Here is a 7,556-nt window from a genome sequence, read left to right on the forward strand (position 1 = left end):
TCCAAAATTTATTAATATCCTTATAAACAACTAATTACTTAGCCATTGCCATCATAAGTACATGATTTTGATCAAATTTGTGTGACTTGGCAAAGTTTTATGAATCGTTTAAAAACAACATTTAAAATCAGAATACTATACTGCTCTCCAATTGTTTTTGAATGTAGAAAACTTAAGTTGGAATCATTAACTAATTGCATTGTGCTTAGGATATTGTGAAATGAGTTATTTTCAGTTAGTACAACAGTATACCCGGAGGCCACTTTATTAGAAGTCTCCTATACGTAATTAAGAGGCCACTGAGTGTATAATTGTGGTCTTCTGCTGTTGCAATCCCTCCACTTCAAGGTTTGACATATGTGTTCAGATATGTTTTTCTGCTCACCACATTTGTAATGCGTGGTTATTTGAGTCACTCTCACCTTTCTGTCAGCCTGAGCCAGTCTGACCATTCTCCTCTGATCTCTCTCATTAACAAGGTGTTTTTGCCCACAGACCTGCAGCTCAATGAATGTTGTTGTTGCTTTTTTTTTTTGTTTTGGCACCATTCTCTGGAAATTCTAGAGACTGTTGTGTGTGAAAATCTCAGGAAATCAGCTTTTGAGATACTCAAACCACCCCGTCTGGCACCAACAATCATTACGTTGTCAAAGTTACTTAGATCACATTCAACTGAATCTCCTGACCTTGTCTGCATGCATTTAAGCAATATGTTACTGCCACATGATTGGCTGATTAGATATTTGCAATAATGGGCAGGTGTACCTAATAAAGTGGCCACTTTTCTCATGTTTAAATGTATCCATAAAACTTTCCCATTCTTTTGCAGAAGAAATCAGACTTCAGCTGGTTAAAGACATCTACAGGAAGAACCAGCACAGCAAACTTTAGGCGATGTGCAATGTTGTGACTTTTGTTACAGTTCAAACATTGATACTGAAGCCATTGTTGGCAGAAAACCCAAGTTACAACATTTGAAACAGAGGTTTATTGGTGATAACAGACCTGTAACACACAGTTAAACTGACCGTGAACTGAGAGTCTGCAATCAAGTGTGGATTAGGTGTCTCTGATTTTATGAAGCTCATCACGTCAATAAACAGCAAAAAAAAAAGCTGGATTCAGAATTCCATGGAAATGCATTATTTGTGTTAAGAAGGTGTTTCTGATTTATGTCCAAAATACAGAACCGCAGCGCAACTCTATCCATTCTCTCTTAACTTTGGAAGAAAGAAAACTAAAGTCCTATATTGCATTGTAGCAGCTAGTCATGATATTCAGTGAAAAGATGTTTGCTGGGTATTTCTATCAGTTGGTCAATGAGAAATTACATATTTACTTATAGAAACAATAAAATTTGATGTACAGCAGGGCAGTACTAGCTAAGGTTCTATTTTGTGTTAATAAATAATTTTATATAAGATAGAGAACATAAGTATTGCCTTGCTAAACCAGTCATCTGAACAGGGTACATTTAAACTTAGTGAATTCTTTCCCTTACACCATCTTTGCCAACGTTCCAACATTAGAAGGGAAGAACATACCACTGCCTTTTCCTCCTCCCTGAATGCTACTGATAGTATTTTTAAACAGTGCAAGACATTTGTCTCCTCTCTAGAAGGTGTCCTAGTAGATGATTTACTTAGTGTATTAGCCTGGCACATTATTTACTGTAATTATATCAGTGCGACATGGCGGTTCAGAAACAAAGTGCCTATAAAATAGGCAAGGTTCAATAAAGTCTTGGAAAACAGCAGGCATGGTGCTAAGAGCAAAGTTGACATTTGTGTACAAAGTATACAACAATGGCACTCCTTTGCCACGTTTCTGATTTTTATTTGCACTATGTTAGTGAAAGAGGTCTCCGTTAGCTGCATTTTTTAATTATTGCTACATGTTCTTGGTGGGATGGTGGAAGGCAGGAGAGAGTGTCCTGAATGTCAAGATTAGTTGCTTAGAAACTCAACTTCTTCAGTGTGTTATATCGTTACTGCTTGGGAGTATTCCCAAATTTTTATTTCACGCTCTGTGTATTAGGATAGTTCCAATTTAATTCACTTTGACTTATGCAAATGTATATTTACTACTAAAAGAACTCATTACTTTTTTTCCAATGGAGTATTGCTGTATTGAAATAAGATGCAAAATCAGCACACTGAGATGCAAGTAGATACTGAGGAATATCAGTACATATTAACTTTGAATATATATGTTAATAAGTTACCAACAAGACACCGACTTGATGCTTTATTAAAAGAAAATTAAGAATTTGCCTTACTTCTGTCTGCTTCAAATCTTCAGCTCCAGAAACAAGACATGCTCTTGTCTATCAGTTGAACAAGAAATTTCTGTAACTTACCAGTGTAAGTAACTAGATCCTTAGGTGCTTTAGAATATTGTACTCTTTATTTGATTGAAACAAAATATTAAGCAAGGCAATGTTAAATATGTCAATATTAGAAAGGGTTGCAATTTAAATCAAACAACTTTCCTGTGGAAAAGTTCTAATAGCTGAGTTGTTAAGAGTTTACATTTTGTTTGTAAAAAAAAAGAGTATTTTAACAAGTTAAAAATTTGATTATCGGTCACATTTGTACCTTATTTAAACTGTATTGAGTGGATTGAATGATTGGTTTGGAATTTCCAGGCATTTGTTAATGTTTGAGCAGTGTATTGAATTGTAATGTGATGTAAGCTTAGATTATTAACTGACAAACATTGGTTAAATGGCTTTGTAAGGAGAGCATTTGAGGCTTTAGAACTTGGTTTTACTGATATCAGACTTATTTAATATGTCTCATCATTTTTTGAGATGCATCATTCCAACATTTGAGAGGAAAAATATCAATGTCTGTTACTTGTTGAATGTATTTTTTTAAAAGTTTGATTCTGTATCATATTAATTTACATATGTGTATGATGCCTCTATTTCATATAGAGTTACAGGGGAAACGTGCCTGGAAAATGAACAAGTGAAATTCGATTAGGACTTCGTGTTTCACTATTCTGATTTGTGACATTAATAGCAATCAGGCAAAACTTCGGTAGATCAGTAGAAATGGTGAAATGAATTACTGAAATATTGCAGATTTACCTATATAAATTTATAATTAAATTAGTTAAAGCCTTACAAAGTGTTTTATCTGACTTCCAACTTAAGAATTAAGAAAATAATGCTATCAATGAAATGCTCAAATGAAAACCTTCAGTGTCTTTTTGATTTGTGCAAATGTGATAAGAGTTTCTTTATTTGTGAAGCAATAGGATATTGCAAACCAATCAATTTCAGGACTTGAATATTAAGAGACCCACTTGTACTTGCAAATTGGAAGAAGAGGTTCACTCTGCAGAATGCCCGCTGTAGCTTAGATTATAGTGTTAAAAATTTATGTTAGTCTTTTTCTTTTTACATTGAGTAGTGGGAGTTGTGAGAGTTGTTTAATGATTGTTTAACGAACTCCAGGGCTTTTCCATCATTATGCCCCACCTGAAGCAGGAATTCTGTTGGGGCAGTTCTGAAGCTTTGGAAACCTGAACTGTCAGCTTTATGTATCTCGCATCTCAATGTTGAGTAGAAAATGGGAGCCTGAGCTGGGACAAGAAATTTCTTCTGGCTAGGACTAAATTGATATGTTTTCTCCATGGCAATTGTTTTCAAAGATTGGGTCTAGAGTTGCAGGGCTGACCACTTTTATAAAACCATCAGACACAGGAGCGGAATCATGCCATTTGGCCCATCAAGCTTGCTACACTATTCAATCGTGGTTGATTTATTATCCCTCTCAACCCTGTTCTGCTCTCTCCTATGCTCATTGGAATTGAAACAGCAATCATGATTTGAATGTTTAAGAGGTCCGTGACCATGTTTACATATTTTAAAGGAATTGGTTATCATCATGTTATCATTGCTGTTGTGGGACACTTAAGTCATTGTTCATGTACAGTTGTGTCTGGAAGGTCATGACTGAAATGTTTACAGTAAGGAGCAAAAGGAACAAAAGAATTGCAGTGGTCTATGAACTTAGAGGATCAGTTGTAAATGCTTGTAAATATCTGGCTCTGGATGAAAAAGACTCAGAAAACCTATGCTCATCTTTTTCTTATTTTCTTTAAATTAAAATGTACACTCAGCCATTTTATTAGATACAGCAGTGGAACCTGGTATGGTCTTCTACTGTAGCCCATCGACTTAAAGGTTCGACATCTGCATTCAGAGATGCTCATTTATTCACCACTGTTGTAACATGTGGTTATCTGAGTTATGGTCGCCTTCCTGTAAGCTTAAACCATTCTGGCCATTCTCTTACCTCTCTCATTAACAAGGTGTTTTCAACCACAGAAATGCCCCTCACTGGAATTTCTTTTTGTTCTTTGCACCATTCTCTCTAAACTCTAGAGACAGTTGTACGTGAAAATCCCAGGAGATCAGCAATTTCTGAGATACTCAAACCACCCTGTCTGGCACCGAAGTCACTTAAATCACATTTATTTCCCATTCTGATGTTTGGTCTGAATAATAACTGAACGTCTTGACCATGTCTGCATGCTTTTATGTATTGGGCTGCTGCCACATGATTGGCTGATTAGATATTTACATTAATAAGCAGATATATCTAATGAAGTGGCACTGAGTGTATTTTGTAACAATGTGGTATGTGCATTGAAAGGTACAGTACAAAAATGAGCCCTTTTAGATGTGTATGAGCAAAAGTAATAGATGAGCTGAATGTTTAGTTACTCTTATTAGGGTTGCTTGGACTTTGAATATGTTGAACATGGTCTTTTCTCACCAACACATTAATCTCACACCTACAGCTAAGATATATCTAAGTTTAAGGACTCAATTAGTGTTTTAAGTGCTTTTTAAGTGTATTAAATTGCTGGGATGATAGTGGGTTCTTGCAGCTATTTCTCTCATTGATATGGAATACAAATGGAATCGCTTTTTTTTGCAAAAGGTGTGTTACATAGTCTAAGAAATTGTGGCAAGAGGGTAGGATTTCTGTGTTTGAATGCTCACTCAGGGTAATTGCAGATTTGCTCTCACATCGGCAATTCCTTGATGAGCAGTTGCAGAAAATTGAGGCTATGTATGCTTGAAATTTTCTGCAGCTCAACATGAAGCAAACTTGCCAGAATGGGCTTTTGTGAGCAGTGCTGCTTGATCTGTAGTGTTGCTGTCATGAGTAAGCCTTATACAGTATGTGTTGGAGTTGTGTACATTTTCAATTGAATTTGCATGGGATGAAAAAAGCAGCCTAAATTCCTCAGCTGTGGAGGACCATGCAGAAGGAAAGCCAAAGTCAGTTGTGTTCCAAAACCTGGTCCAGATAAAATTTCCTTTCAAGTTTATACATTATATCACAGTTCATGTGTTAGATTCAGTTCACTTGTAAAACTTCTGCACTTTTTCTGCTGTGCTCTTTATTGTGAAAGTGAGTTTCTTAAGCCACAGGAATTAATGGAGTGTAAAACTAAATAGTCACCTCGAACCACAGTATTCTGGAATACGTAGTCCTATAACATGGTATACATTCAGTAGAAAATTAAAGAAAATTGAATCATTTTCAAGTCATCGTTCATTAGCCAATATTTGGCATCATCTCTCTACACAGTTCTTCCAACATGCATTGAAAATTCTGCATTTTATTGTCCCGACTGTTAAATTGTTAGCTTTTAATGAAGTACATGCAACAATTTCAGTTGGCCCTTATCTTACTGCCAATGTCAGGAACATATAGGAAATCTGAATCCAGATTGTATGAAATATTCTTCGCTTCATATATGTCCAAAGAAAGTTTGTGACTTAAATGTATTTTATGTTAATGTCATAATTTCCACTCATATCAATGTGACCTGTATAGAAAGTGCTTTAAAATAAGCACTTTAAAAAAAAAAAATTGGGATTTAAAAAGGCTTATTTATAATTAATATAGATCATTTAATTGATTAACAGCGATGCAGTTAATAATATAGGACACAATTTGAACATTTCACATTCTGATATAAATGTATATGTTAATTATCTGCAAAATGTAATTATTTTAGCATTCTAATGATTTACTTGATGGTTTTTAGATGCTGATTTTGGTCTAATGGTTCTTTCAGATTAAAGGTTCATTGGCATTTAGTTTCAGCATTTGCTGCCTTATTGGTAAAGTATCTCTTTAAAATATGTGCAATAATGTTGCCTGTCTGTGATGTGGATGAAATATATGCACATGTATATATATATATATATATATAGACTTGACCTATTGTCCTTTTTTTTAATATGCCAAATAATTTCTAATGAAAACTGACGCATGCTTTATCTTGAAAACATGCATTCTTTGAGTTATGGGTAATATCATCACTGAGTTGGTGGTCTGCTGCTGCTTTGAATTTAATCTATCTTATCAAGAAACTGAAATCTGTAATTTAGAAGTAATAAATGTTACAAGTAACTGAGGAATTACAAATGATATACGTGCTTAGAGAATTCTTAAACTTTGATTCTGCGCACAACTTAAATGTAAATTCAGGCTATTGGACAGGTTGCAGTTTTACTAGTTTGGGAGAAAGTTGAGATGATGAATAAGGACACTTGAAAGAAATTAGAACTCTCTGTTAGCAATTGATCATAATGTATCTACAAATAGTAATCATCATTTGTAGTGGAAGCACTTCACAATGTCAATGCATTATGAATAGAGGCTTAATTATTGCAGTCTTTGAAAAGATGGGATTTTATCTATGAGATAACAGACATCCAGTCTTAACTGAGATTTGTTTGCTACAATGGGTATTAATCTGGATTATCTATAGCTGTGAATATAATTTAATTAGGGCAGCCTAGTGGTGTAGCAGTTTGTGCTATTGTCTGGGCTCTGGGGAGTCAGATTAGATTGGTAAACTTGGGTACTGTCTATCTATCTGTCTGGGGAGAGTTTGTATGTTCTCCCTGTAACTGTATGGGTTTCCATTATGTGGTTTAGTTGCTGCTGAAGATATGTCACTGAGTTAACTGGCTATTATAATTTGCGGCTTGGCTATGTAAAAATGAATGGGGAGAGATGGGCATGTGAAAGTTGAAGTGGTAAACCAGGGAAGTGGAATTAATTAGATTTCTCTGCTGCAATCTGGCATAGACCTCATGGTATAGTTGGCCTCTTGTGTTGTAAGATCCTAAGAATATAATTAGGCCATTCAACCCATCAAGTCTGTTCTACCATTCAATCATGGGTGATATTTTTCCCCAAGTCCCATTCTCCCATCTTCTTCTCCCAGTGCACCCAATGCCTTAGCCTCCACAGCCCTCTGTTACAATCAATTCTAAATTTGTCACCTTCTGGCTGAAGAAATTCCTCCTGATCTCAGTTTTAAAGGAACATTCCTTTTTGTTCCGAGGTTGTACCTCGGATCCTAGAGTTCTCCTACTAATGGTAGTAATCTGCATTCACTCTATCCAGGCCTTTCAGTATATTGTGAGTTCCTTTAGATTTCCAGCATCTGCAGACTTTATCATATTTGTGATTGACCCTCCCATTTCCTTCTGAACCCCGTCGAGCACAGGT

General features: G+C 35.5%; 1 protein-coding gene across 4 annotated transcripts in view; it reads left to right on the plus strand.

Annotated features, from left to right (window-relative positions):
* usp36 (ubiquitin specific peptidase 36) overlaps positions 1 to 6,441 on the plus strand; it is an 87,081-nt gene extending 80,640 nt beyond the window's left edge. For all 4 annotated transcript variants that reach the window (XM_063074551.1, XM_063074553.1, XM_063074554.1 and 1 more), the window contains one exon: positions 830 to 6,441. The gene's annotated coding sequence lies outside the window, so the exon portion shown is untranslated. The remainder of the gene's footprint in view (positions 1 to 829) is intronic.
* Positions 6,442 to 7,556: the final 1,115 nt, after the last annotated feature.

The sequence above is a fragment of the Mobula hypostoma genome, chromosome 22 (assembly GCF_963921235.1).
Source record: "Mobula hypostoma chromosome 22, sMobHyp1.1, whole genome shotgun sequence".
In the NCBI taxonomy this organism is placed as follows: Eukaryota; Metazoa; Chordata; class Chondrichthyes; order Myliobatiformes; family Myliobatidae; genus Mobula; species Mobula hypostoma.